The 14,749-nt window shown below is 42.9% G+C and overlaps 1 long non-coding RNA gene across 1 annotated transcript in view; it reads right to left on the bottom strand.

Annotated features, from left to right (window-relative positions):
- Positions 1-248: 248 nt before the first annotated feature.
- LOC138363846 (uncharacterized) overlaps positions 249-14,749 on the bottom strand; it is a 357,983-nt gene continuing 343,482 nt past the window's right edge. The window contains exon 4 of the long non-coding RNA XR_011228160.1: positions 249-3,799. This is a non-coding gene — a long non-coding RNA (uncharacterized lncRNA). The remainder of the gene's footprint in view (positions 3,800-14,749) is intronic.

The following is a 14,749-nucleotide window of genomic DNA, read 5'->3' as shown; positions in this document are numbered from 1 at the left end:
TTACTAAGAACAACTAATATTTCTCAAAACAAAACTACGAACCTTCAATAGGAAGTAGCTGATCTATAATATTCTAAGAGCATGGACAATAGTAGGTAAATTTCACAACCCATGTGGGACCTGAAAAGTACAATTTTCCTTATAATTGAACCAATCACGACTATTCTGCTATCTAGGTTGACGGAGGGGTACTGTGAGACGCAAGTTGGTACGTGAGGAAAAGTTTGGGCCTTGGAAAAAAAAGTAACTGGGAATATATCACATATTTACTAATTCATATTCAACATATTGACTTTAAGCATTAAGTCATATATGTGCTGTCTTGTGTGAGAACGGGTTGCATTACACACACAAATTACAATAGCGTGATGCTTCAATGAACAAATCCACAAGGGCCGTGACGAGGATTCGAACCTACGTCAGCAGAGGTAGAACGGCCTATTGACATAGCTAGAGTGCATGGGGGAGTTGTGTAAAGCCCTGGTTTGTGTCTCGGAGACGCTGCAGGATTCAAGTAAGTTCAGTAAAACTTCTGGTTTCAACTCTTTTTACCATGTCGTAGCTCAGTCAATAAGGCAGCGTCTGGGATGATCTCGGACATAGGTTCAAATCCTCGTCACGTTCCTTGTGGATTTGTTCATTGATGCATCACGCTATTGTGATTTCTGTGTGTTTTTGACAATATTCAAATGACTCTTATGCTGTATGAATCCTAATGTGCTTTATTAGATTTGATTTTTGTGAAAAGTCTTTTTGACATTCTGCACAGTGATATGGTTTCTCTCCTGTATGAATCCTCATGTGTTTTATTAGATTTGATTTAAGTGAAAAATCTTTTTGACATTCTGAACAGTGATATGGTTTCTCTCCTGTATGAATCCTCATGTGTGTTATTAGATGTGATTTTCGAGTAAAGTTTTTTTGACATACTGAACAGTGATATGGTTTCCTTTCTGTATGAATCCAAATGTGTTTTATTAGATTTGATTTAAGTGAAAAGTCTTTTTGACACACTGAACAGTGATATGCATTCTCTCCTGTATGAATCCTCATGTGTGTTATTAGACCTGATTTTTGTGAAAAGTCTTTTTGACACTCTGAACAGTGATATGGTTTCTCTCCTGTATGAATCCTCATGTGTGTTATTAGACCTGATTTTTGTGAAAAGTCTTTTGACACTCTGAACAGTGATATGGTTTCTCTCCTGTATGAATCCTCATGTGTGTTATTAGATTTGATTTAAGTGAAAACTCTTTTTGACATTCTGAACAGTGATATGGTTTCTCTCCTGTATGAATCCTCATGTGTCTTATTAGATCTGATTTTTGTGAAAAGTCTTTTGACACTCTGAACAGTGATATGGATTCTCTCCTGTATGAATCCTCATGTGTGTTATTAGACTTGATTTTTGTGAAAAGTCTTTTTGACACTCTGAACAGTGATATGGTTTCTCTCCTGTATGAATCCTCATGTGTCTTATTAGACCTGATTTAAGTGAGAAGTCTTTTTGACACACTGAACAGTGATATGGTTTCTCTCCTGTATGAATCCTTGTGTGTGTGTTATTAGCCATAATTTATTTTTAAAGTCTTTCAGACACATTCTACAGTGACATGACTTTTCTCCTGAATGGTCACTTATATAAATTTTGATATTTTGAAAGTAGTTTAGACAATGTATTTATTTTTTTTCTCTAAATGTTTTGTATGCTATTATGCGAGATGTTTTCATAATATAATTTTGAACATTCAACACTGATGACATTTTTCTTTTTAATAAATATTTGTACAGTTTTCTTGATTGTATAAACCTTTACAGCTATTTGATCCAAAAAGCAAGTATTATCTAATGAAATATTCTACATTTCATTAGTTAAGTCTTGTAGACAATTATTACTAGTATTTGTCTCCTCTATAAATTGTTGTGTTCTTTATAAATCTTAGTAATATATTTGATATATTTTAAATGCATGAGCTTTTATTTATTACTAAAGCAAATATTGTTAAGAGATGCCAAAAACACTTGGACTGTCGGATACATAAATAATTCAAGTAACTAGGGAGCCGGTCGGCCGAGCGGACAACATGCTGGACTTGTGATCCTGTGGTCCCGGGTTCGATACTGGGCGCCGGCGAGAAACAATGGGCAGTTTCTTTCACCCTATGCCCCTGTTACCTAGCAGTAAAATAGGTACCTGGGTGTTAGTCAGCTGTCACGGGCTGCTTCCTGGGGGTGGAGGCCTGGTCGAGGACCGGGCCGCGGGGACACTAAAGCCCCGAAATTATCTCAAGATAACTATATAGCAATCAGTATAGAGTAACCAGAATAGAGCACACAGGTTATAGTGTTAACTCTGTTGTCAACAGATGGCACTCAATATCAGATAAGCAATTGGAATAATCTAATTACTTGTCAAAGACACAAGAGAATGGAAAAAAGTTACAATATGTAAACCACTGGTATTATTCATAAATAGTAAGATAATATTGTACTTATTATATTATAAAATGTGCTAGACATAAAATATACTCTACAATATTTCCTGTGAATCAGCAAGTGTAAAAGCAAACATACAAATCTACGTCTCCACATGCGTTCACCAGCAGGAAAGTTAAGTGTCCGTGTATAACTTTGTAAACATTACAAACAAATCCTGTGGCAATTTTTTTTTTTGTTTAAGATTTAACAAAATGTCTTTGTATAGGAAAATTAAATATATTATAAATTTATTTATAATTATACTGATTTATCATACTGTACATATAGCAACAGCAGAGGGATGGTTTATTATAAATACTGCCACAGTATTAAGATGTTTCACTACAGAACCTTATTACAAATATGACCACAGAATTTGGGATGTCTTATTATAAATATAACCACAGAACTGAGGAATGTCTTATTATAAATATAACCACAGAACTGATGAATGTCTTATAATAAATATAACCACAGAGCTGATGGATGTCTTATTATAAATATAACCACAGCACAAGAGTCAGGTACAGTGGACCCTCATGTGGTTTGTCATTTGCAAAAATATACGTATGTGATTTTTACAAGAACTTACTGATCCAATGTACCATGCACATTGTTATTTTTAAATCCCCAATACAGTCATGTAAATATGTGAATAAATAAATAAATTCTGAGCATTAAGAACACTGATATATTATCTTATTTGGAGAGCCTTTTGAGCTTAAGAGCAAATTACCTAAGAAAAAAATCATAATTACTATACAGTATAAAGATTATTTATTTTAATGCTTTCTCAACATTTACAATGGTTCACATAGGAGAAAAAGTACGAAATGTTTTAAAACTGAAAATATATATTAAACTTTTTTATATTAGAACCTGATAATAAAAATAATTAATTTGAAAATCTTAAAATGTATTCTTGCCAAACAATAGTATTAAAAACAATACTGTACCACATACACAATGAGCTAATAAATATCGAGATTTTTATATTAATGATACACCAAATTTAATTTAAATACACATTTCCTTTGTTACCATAGTGCATGAGATGTTAATAATGCATGACATATTGATAATACATGTAGTCATTCACATGAGTGTGCTGAAGACAGTCTTACCCATTTACATGTAGTATTTCTTACACCATAATGTGTTTCATAATGCTGCTGACAACATGTATGCAGTATATCTGACACTGTGTGGATGCTGACACTGCAGGTATTATTCAACACCACTGGGTCCTGGCACTGCAGGTATTATTCAACACCACTGGTTTCTGGCACTGCAGGTATTATTCTTCTGGTGACCGTAGGAGCTGTGAAAGAAAAGATTGAGAGATTACCAAGTCGTTTTAAGTCAACAAATACCAAATACAGAATCTTCAAAATCTAGTAAAGATTTCCCAAATAGGATTTTTTTTTTAATAATTCCAATACTATAATGGTTCTTTCTCCAAATAAAACAAAGATATACAGTATAGGTAAAATATATCAGCCAGCAGACTGCTAACAGGTACCAATCCCTGCGCACAGGAATCTTAGCAGATACAGTATATGGAAAATGGCAAACATAATTCCAATCTACAAAAATGGTATCCGAGAAGACCCTCTAAATTATAGACCCATATCATTAACAAGTATGGTAGTTTAAAACATTAGAAAAAAATAGCCAACACCAATGGGTTGATCCATTGTTGTTAACACAACATTGGGTAGAACACCTGGAGAGTACAATAATGACATCATAATGGACAGACGGTATGGTTTTCGAACAGGAAGATCCTGTGTAACAAATCTACTTAGTTTTATGAATCACAGAGATTCTACAGGAAAGAGATGGTTGGCCAACTGTCTATCTGAACCTAAAAGACCAGCATTGATGTAATGAAATGCCATTTTCTGGGTGAGACCAGAGGCTCCCTAGAGCTATCCGGGCTGATATGAGCATATTAGACCGTGGCATCAGCCAAGTGAATGGAGTTCTTAGGCCTAACAGGGACCACAAACCAGAACCTAGACCCCACCTCAGAGGCACGAGGAGCAATGGCCTATAGAAAGCCTCGTGAGGTTGGAAGCATTCTGTGTCTGCCATCGACCGAGACAGGCACCCAAGAAAGGGTTTGTTTTGGGGTACCTACCTATCTGGTTAAAAAATTGCTACTGAAAGCCAAACTGTTGAGAAGAACTCTCCAAACTAAACACTAACAAACGAGCATGATGTCACAACCATCTCCGTGCCGCTGTCAGTGCAGCTCCCCCTTCCGCAGAAGGGGGAATGGGGAGCTCCAGACCTCCCACACCAGCTATCATCCCCAAGTTCAGAGGCTGGATGTCAAAAACTGCGAAAAACCTCCGACCAGAGGAAGGGAGGGTTGCCGGGAAGACTCCGGGTCTAACCCAAAAAATGGCGTTTCATTACATTCAACGCTGGTTTTCTGGGGAGCCCCTTTGGCTCCCTGGAGCTACTTAACCAAAGATAAAAACAGAGGGACTTTCCCGGGAGGTGGTTGCCACTCGCTCCAGGGACACCATCCACGCGCCCAGTTCCAAGAGAAGCCGGATCTGGGACAAAGAAGTCATCCGAAAGCAGGAGCAATAGACCCAGGGGTTCAGATTGAACAAGTCCAGAATGTACCGCATTGTCTGCACAGTCTCTTTTCAGAACCGGAAACAGGTGGGAAACCGACCTGAGGGATGAGGACTTTTGTCCACACCCAAGCAAACCCACTCCAAGGTGACCCAACAGAGAGAGAGCCTGCCCTGCCAGCTCCGAGCCCCCCGAAGAAGGAGGGGCCACCCAATGCCACTGCAAGCTGCATGAAGCGACTTGAAAAGCCGACAAATCGTGGGACCAGGTGCGAGCAAACTGCACGAACCTCTCCCTCCCAATTGCCTCGTCAATAGGATGACCAACAAAAGGGCCGAAGCTCCTTATGAAAAGCTGATAGATGAGCAGAGCGATTACCGCGCCAACCAGACGACATCGGCCCGGAAGGCTGTTCCGACTCTGAAATTGGCACCACTGGCATACCACGATAAGAGCAACCTCGAGCCCTGGGCATGACCTTTTTGGGAAGAAACCCCACGGGCCCCCCCCTAAGAACCAAAAAGTCCGACATGGGAGGACAACTAGAAACCTCCGTTAGCAGAAACTGCACCATCACATACTGTGCAAAAAGAAAGGGCAAAATGGGCAGAGAAACCCTAAGAGCCAGAGCTCAAGCAGATTCTAAGGATTGAGCAAGCACCGCCTGATGGCACCCAAAACGATAAGCAAAAAACAGAGACTCTGCCTCCCTTAGGATTGGCACAAACAGCTTCAACAAGGCAGCTGACGCCCGCACCACTGCGACCAATGCACCAGAACTAGGATCAGCAACCAACGCCTCCATGTCCTCCTTAAGCCAGTCCGAAGACAGCTTGAGAAGGGAAAAGAAACGCAAGACCGAAGCCTAATGGTCACGGATGAGTAAATCCTCAGCAACCAGGGCAGCCGAAAGGGAGGGTACCTGTACGCAAAGTTACACAGGCCGACATCCCAAAGAAGGGCAGGGATGAACAAACAAGCAGTGAAGCGTTCAATCTCGCCCCCGGGTAAACCTGAACAACCATCAGGGCCTCTCGCCACTCAAGCATGTGGGACCGACAGAACGTATGCCATGCCGCCATTGAAAATATAGGCTATTCTGCCAAAGAGGATGACTCCAAAACCTCGTAACGCACCCAGTAAGGAAAGGAAAAACCAATCACAAATGAGGCAGGATCCATTATTGAGGCACAATCCAGGTCATGCAGGAGATGGCCTCGAGCCGCAATGGCCTCCCGCACCTAATGGGGCGCGATGCGGGAGGCCGAAAACCTCTGGAAGTGAGGGACAGAAGTACCAGAGGGATCCCAGGGAGGGGTTGATGCTATATCAAAATCGTATAGGGAGGGAGGGGATAAGAAAACCCCACCCCCCCTACAACAACAACAAACCTCGCTCATAGGGTACCAACACCCAAGCGGGGTCAAATGGAGCCCAAGCCCCCCATGTCAACCCCTCCCTTGCCTCGGGAACCTCCACATTAGGACCCGGGGCCGAGTCGTCCTGCAAACCCTGTGCCTAAAGAAATAAGACAGAGTCCACCGAAAAGTTGGAACAAACAGGGCCCATTGGTCACACCCAGAAGCACCGGCTGGAGAAAAAGGCTCGAATGGCCTCCGTCATCACACCAGAAGGAGCATCCCCTGAAACTGCTCGAATCTCACCACCAACTAAACCCTGCCCCGACTCTGAAACCCTTAGACACTTCAGAACTGGGTGCAGAGGGTCGAGGAACAGCAGGGGAAGGACAAGGGAGGCATGGACGAAACAAAGTTGAGGCGATAACAACCCCAAGTTCGAGTCCCTATATGCAAAACCGGGCAGGCTCAGGTCATCCGGGTTAGTAACTAACCCAGCGCACTGCAGCAACCTAAAACACGCATGCAACGCCAAAGCTGCCTGCACCCGAGTATCAAGATCAGTGGATTGGATGAACTGGAGTACAAGCAAGGAACACCACTCGCAGGACTCTGGGTCAAAGGTGGTTACAGACCCAACAGCAGCATGAGGGAGGCACAAATTGATGATTGTCACCCTGAAACAAGGGGACAGAGCAACCCTCAAACTCACACGAAGTGAGATGGGACCCAGAGGATGCATCCATCGGACCACAGAGCCCTAAATGGGATTTCCAGGGCCCTTAGATGCTCTGCTAAGGGAAGCCCAGGCAAGATACTGATAACCGGCACCCCAAACTATTCCAGCGAACTACTAACAGTTGAACCCGCGGGACGTGTACACTCACAGGGACCTAGTAGGACCACCAATTTATATAGAAGGGGTACCAACACCAAGGGGCAGACCCCCACCAGGCAGGAAACAAAAATAAAAGAAAACTCCCGCATGAGGGACACGACCCAGGTGGAACATAGCCGATCGCTATAATCTGGTGAAAACTAGCTGCACAGTACCTTGTGCCCCTACCAGTGACAAAACAAGTGGTGCAAGAACCACCCCAGCTGACACCAAGGGCGGGCAATTACCGAGAAGCAAAAGATTCCACAGAGGCAGACCCCAAGCGACTTGTGGAAGATAACCCCAAGCCACAAGGGCAATACCTACTGGGCACCTAGGGAAAGGAACCCTAGGCATATGCAGCCCCGAGTACTTGTGAAATCACTCCTGGTTAACACACCACCACAGGACAGGACCACACCACAAGGCACAGCACTGTTAATGACTTGAGCACGATCAGGGGCATTTAGTCAATGGAGTTCAGCCTACCGGGGACCACAAACCAGAACCTGGCCCCCTCAGAGAGGTACAGGGAGGAATGGCCCCTAGAAAACACCCCATTGTTGGGGGTTTTCCTTATCTGCCATCCAATAGAGATTAGGCACCCAGAGAAGTATGCATAACAAAACAGACCCCACATGGTAAGAAAACTGCAACCAAAAACCGGAGAGGCAAAACACCCACCAGTCCCAAGTTAACAAGGGAAACAAGCAAAACATCACACTTGCCGTCGCACCACTCGTAAGCGCAGCCATCCCCTCCCCGCTAGGGTGATGGGGGAGCCCCGGACCCCTTGTGCCGGCTACCTAGCAATCCAGTTCGGAAGCTAAGCATCCAAACAATGCGAAAAAAACGTCGGCAGGAGGGAGGGAGGGAGGGTAACTGTGAGCCTCCAGGGATCACTGAGAACTTTTCGACCTCCAAAAGCACTGCGCCCGAATATTGACCCAAGAAATGGCAAACACGGCAGCCAAAGCAGCAAACTTCCTAACGTCATGGGCGTGCGGACAGATAGCAGGTTGGCTAGACTTAACCACCATGCTGTACGGCCATAATAAATGACAATTCTGTGGTGCGCCGAAAATAAATTCTGTGCAAAAAATTATTTTCTCTTCTTATATTGTAGCCTCTGATCATGGTAAAAAAAAATTAAATATTGTATGTGACATACTATAGCCATGATGGAGCTGAGAAGTTGAGCAAATTATGGGCGCTGCGCGATGAAGCCCTCAGGGTCACTAGCAGACGCCACCTCACTCCCTCTTTCACCAACACCTCACTCGGCAACAATCCTTCTCCCAACATACTCCTTTTGCTGTTATTAAACTATATACACACATCATATACAGTATAAGATTCTACATTTGTTTTCACCATAGCGAACCACTAAGCTGGTATGCTGAGTCCAGACAATAACAGGTTGCCACACAGAATCAGCAGACGATGCTACCTCCCTCCCTCCCTCACCAAGATTACTCTTCCCACCATACTGCAAACAGGGCTAATTATCACCACAATCCTGCTATTATCAGAATCCTGGTCACTAAAACCTGTAAATTAATAATTTTCCACAAGTTTATTCTGTAAAGGAACATGAGAAGTCATTTCAAGATTCTAAGATGGACCAAACAATGGTAGGATGCTGTGGCTACCTGCATAGTGCTGTGAACATCTTGAACAGAACATGAGAACATAAGAAGGTAATTGCAGAAGGCCTATTGGCCCATATGAGGCAGCTCCTATTTATAACCTCCCACTCATACTACATGTCCAACCTAGTCCCACAAACAGCATTGTGTTCACTTGATATCTGGAAATTGTACACAAGTCTTTCATCACAGTCAGGCTCCTCTCTAATACTATCATGGCTAAATAATACAGTTACATATATATTTTGACAATTTTAGGACGATGCCGTGGTCACAAGCTGAACAGCGATGCTGTTAGCTCATGCTGTACTCACGCTAATTGTGCTTGCAAGGGTCGAGCTCTGGCTCTTTGTCCCGCCTCTTCAAACCATCAATCAACAGGTGTACAGTTTCCTGAGCCTATGGGGCTCAATCACTATCTACACTTGAAAACTTGTGTATGGAGTCAGCCTCCACCACCTCACTTCCTAATGCATTCCATTTGTCAACCATTCTGACACTAAAAATGTTCTACTATCTCTGTGGCTCATTTGGGCACTTAGTTTCCACCTGTGTCCCCTATTGCGTGTGCCCATTGTGTTAAATACCCTGTCTTTATCTACCCTATCAATTCCCTTGAGGAATCTTGAATGTGGTGATCATGTCCCACCTAACTCTTGTGTCTTCCAGCGAAGTGAGGTTTAAGTTCCCATAGCCTCTACGCGTAGCTCATAACCTCTCGGCTTGGGTACTAGTCTGGTGGCAAACTGTGTGCCATCCTTGGTTGAGTAACTCAGTACTGAGGCTCTCACACTTTAAGAATGTTGCCAAAACGATTTTCTTTAAAAATGAGGTCTGTTAAAGGAGTCCTGGAGACCCAGGATGTGAGCCTCGTATACCCGCAGAAGTATTGAATCGCTCCCTATACCTAAGAACGGCCACTCTGCGCACCCCCTGGTTGATACCTGGTTGATGGAGTTCTGGGAGTTCTTCTACTCCCAAAGCCCGGCCCGAGGCCAGGCTTGACTTATGAGAGTTTGGTCCACTAGGGCTGTTGCTTGGAGCGGCCCGCAGGCCCACATACCCACCACAGCCCGGTTGGTCCGGCACTCCTTGGAGGAATAAATCTTGTTTCCTCTTGAAGATGACCGCGGTTGTTCCGGCAATATTTCTTATGCTTGATGGGAGGGTGTTGAACAACCATGGACCTCTGATGTTTATACAGTGTTCTCTGATTGTGCCTATGGCACCTCTGCTCTTCACTGGTTCTATTCTACATTTTCTTCCATATCGTTCACTCCAGTACGTTGTTTATTTTACTGTGTAGATTTGGTACTTGGCCCTCCAGTATCTTCCAGGTGTATATTATTTGATATCTCTCTACTCTTCTTTCTAGTGAGTACATTTTGGAGGGCTTTGAGACGATCCCAATAATTTAGGTGCTTTATTGCGTCTATGCGTGCCGTATATGTTCTCTGTATTCCCTCTATTTCAGCAATCTCTCCTGCTCTGAAGGGGGAAGCGAGTACTGAGCAGTACTCAAGACGGGACAACACAAGTGACTTGAAGAGTACAACCATTGTGATGGGATCCCTGGATTTGAAAGTTCTCGTAAACCATCCGATCATTTTTCTGGCTGTGCAATATTTTGCTTGGATATGCTCCCTAAACTTAGGTCGTCAGACATTATTATTCCCAAATCCTTTACATGCTGTTTTCCTACTATGGTACATTTGATTGTGTTTTGTACCCTGTATTATGTTTAATGCCCTCATTTTTACCATACCTGAGTACCTGGAATTTATCACTGTTAAACATCATGTTATTTTCTGATGCCCAGTCAAAAACTTTATTAATATCCTCTTGAAGTTTTTCAATGTCTTCAGCCGGAGTAATTTTCAGTACTAATTTTTGTGTCATCTGCAAAGAAAGATACGAAGCGGTGACTTGTAATTTTGTCCTATATCTGATATGAGAATAAGGAAAAGCAGCGGTGCAAGGACCTGTACCCTGAGGTACAGAGCTTTTAACTGCACTTGGACTAGATTTTATATGGTTGACCGTTACTCGGCCGAGTCCCTGTTTGACAGAAAACTGAGTACTCCAGGAGTCCTACTTTACCGGTTATTCCCATCGACTTCATTTTTGTGTGCTATCACGCCATGGTCCACATTTATCGAAAAGCCTTTGCCAAGTCCGTGTATATCACATCAGCATTCTGTTTTTCTTCTAATGCCTCAGTGACTGTCGTAGTGCTCAAGTAGCTGTGAGAGGCACGATCTTCCCGCTCGAAATCCATGTTGGCCTGGGTTATGAAGGTCATTGGTCTCCATGAAAATGGTGACCTGAATCCTAATCACTCTCTCAAATACTTTTATTATGTGCGATGTTAGTGCAACTGGTCTATAATTCTTTGCCAATGCTTTTGCTCCCTCCCTTGTGTAGAGGGGCTATGTCTGCTTACTTTAAGTGCATCTGGTATCTCCCCCGTGTCCAAGGTCTTCCTCCACACTATACTGAGTGCCTGTGCTACCAGCACTTTGCATTTCTTTATAAATATTGAATTCCACGAGTCTGGACCTGGGCCGAGTGCATGGGCATGTTTTCAATTTCTCTTTCAAAATTTAGTGCGCTCGTGTTGATATCAGTTTATATTTACAGGGGTGTGAATATCCCGCATAAAGAAATTGTCTGGATCTTCCACTTTCATGTTGTTTATTGGAGTGTTAAACACAAGTCCTCATACTGTTTTTTTAGGATTTCACCATTTCTTTGTCATCCTCCGTGTATGAACCTTCACTTGTACGAATAGGTCCAATACTGGCAGTGATTTTTGCTTTTGATTTCGCATATGTGAAGAAGTATTTTGGATTTTTCTTTATTTCGGAATTGCTTTCTGTTCTAACTGCCTTTCTTCAGTCTCATATGAGTGTTTGCAATTTCCGCTTCGATTTCTTCAATCCACCTATTTAAATTATTCCCTCTTTGACGGGAAAATTCCTGTCTGCATAAGCAGTTCCGTTATTTTTTTTCCTGCGTTTATAGTGTCGTCTGCGTTCTCTTTCTACGTTGGATCTCTTTCTGGCTTTCCGTCAAGGAAACATGTTTTCAGACAGACTTGATACGCTTCCGAAGTCAGTTTTTCTATTCCTTCTGTAGGAAGGAATCTAAGGAGGAAGGAATCCTTCTGTAGGAAGGAATCCCCTGATCTAACCCCCAATCTGATGCTCTGTGTACCCCCAATCTAATGCCTCAAGGCACTCTGTGCAGTGCGGTGGTTAACCCTTAAACTGCACAACACGTTATGACATGTTGAGTAACTGACGCAAACGTGCGCACCCACATGTTTGCGGGTGCGCAATATGACGTTTTGGAGTACTACCCGCTATTTAACCCTCAAACCACGCATATCATATATAAATGATATCAGTGACAAAACCGAAACCGCGCACATCATTTATATATGATTTCGTGTCTAGCGCTATAATTTAAACGCCCCGCCTGGGATAGGGGCAGCTATAGTACGGCCACGACCGATAGTTGCCAGATGCCACCTAGAAAAAAAATCCAGGCCAACATTCTTGGGTGTTACAGCGTCAGTATTGAGCAAGCCACCGAGGCTGGCGCACGCAGCACGAGCTCACAGCACCGCTGTTCAGCTTGTGACCACAGCATCGCCTACAAATACCATAATATAAATGATACTGCTATTATTTAGCAGTGATAGTATTACTGAAGCCCCCTGACTGTGATAAAACTGACCAGGATTCTGATAATAGCAGGATTGTGGTGATATTTAGCGCTGTGCTCCATGGAGGGAGGAGTAAGGCTGTGGGAGGGAGGGTTGTGGCGTCGTTTTCTGACTGTGTGTGGCCACCATTTATTGACTGCACTCACCATACCAGCTTAGTGGTTCGATATGGTGAACACAAATGTAGATACTTATATATAACGTGTGTATAGTGTGAGATAACAGCGAGAGGAGTAGGTTGGGAGCCGCCATTTTGGCGAGGGAGGAGCGTCGTCTGCAGGACTTGGCATGTTGTTTACTGATGGCCACTATGGTCTTTGGGCACCATACCAGCTTATTTGTTCAGGTATGGTGAATAAAAAAGGTAGATACTTATATATAATGTGTGTATATAGCGTAATAACACAACAAACAATATTGTTGGAGGAGAAATATTAGTGCGTCTGGCCTTGAGGGCGGCCACCAATCAGCTGACTGTGTGAGTAGCTACGTCTTATGGCCTTTACTCACCATACAAGCTTAGATGTACAGTTATGGTGAACAAAACTAGTAAATACGTATATATAATGTCTGTGTATAGTGAATAAATACAGAAGGAGTATTGTGGGAGGTGAATGAGGGTGAGTGAGGTGGTGTTGAGGGAGGGAGTGGCAGTAAGTGCTCGCTGGTGTTTGGCGGTCACTCCTCGTTGCTTTTTGACTCGCAAGACCAACTTAGTAGTTCGTTATGGTGTACAAAACATGCAAATACTTATATATAACCTATGTATATAGTGTAACAACAGCAAAACTATTTGTTTATTGTTTTATGAACATAATAATTGAATCACTAATATGCACACCATAATTTTGAGTACAGCAATGGTTCACACATTTTATAATATAAATATACCACAATTCACTGTATGGAATAATATTACTGCAAAAAAAACTAAGAAAAAATCAGAGACATTGAAATAATTAGGTAATAATATATTTGTGGCAACTGCCGTCTGACAGCTCGGGCGGAGTAGACCTCGTCTGGCGAAGGCTCTGCCAACGCCCCTTTTTTGCCACACTTCCCTACCCTATTGCAGCTAAAATATGCCACCTACGATTTTTTTGTTATTTTTTCCGTGATCAGGGAACAAAAATGAACACTTCTATAAGACGAAAGAATTTTTTGGATTTTTTTTTTGTTGCGCCTGTGGGTGTGAATTCCATTTGGGCCCCTAGCGGTTTGAGGGTTAAACTGGAGTTTAAATAAAAATAATAAAACTCCATAAAAAATATGGCATACTACTTAAACGGCCCGCAGATACAAGGGGTTCACATCACCTTCCGCAGGGCTCTTGTAAACAGACGCCATTTAAAAAAAAAATTGTCGGCAACATTCCCGGGTGTGAGGGCCTCAGTACTGAGTGAGCCACCAAGGCTGGCACAAGCAGCATGAGCTCACAACACTGTTGTTCAGCTTGTGACCACAGTTTCACCTAAAAATGTCAAAAATATATGTAACTGGTATTATTTAGCAATGATAGTATTACAGATGATCCCCTGACTGTGATAAAAATTACCATGATTCTGACAATAGCAGGATTGGTGTGATAATTTGTGCTGTGCTGTGAGATGAGTAAAGTTGTGGGTGGGAGGTCTGAAGCATCGACTGCCGAATCTGTGTGGCCACCTGTTGCTGTCTGCACTTACTATATCAGCATAGTGGTTTACTATGGAGAACAAAACATGCAGATACTTATATATAACGTCTGTATATAGTGAATAAAAGCAAAAACAGTATAGTGGGAGGAGAATTTTGGTGAAGGAGTGAGTGGCAGCCAGTGGCTGGCTGGTGTGCCGGCCACTCCTTGCTGCTTTTTGACTCAGCTTACCAACTTAGTGGTTTGTTATGGTAAACACATATGTAGATACAGTATCGACTCTATTTAACAGTCTCTTATTTACCAATCTGCCAGTTCCATTGACCTGTTTGGGAGACCCGGTATCTGCAACCTCATATACCGGTCTGGCGGTCGATATTGGGTTTGTTTCGGTATCGGCGGGCCCTCACATGGCAATGGGCCACCGCC

Source organism: Procambarus clarkii, chromosome 12 (assembly GCF_040958095.1).
Source record: "Procambarus clarkii isolate CNS0578487 chromosome 12, FALCON_Pclarkii_2.0, whole genome shotgun sequence".
NCBI lineage: Eukaryota > Metazoa > Arthropoda > Malacostraca > Decapoda > Cambaridae > Procambarus > Procambarus clarkii.
The sequence above is the reverse complement of the archived record's forward strand: the minus strand, read 5'-3'. Positions and strand labels throughout refer to the sequence as shown.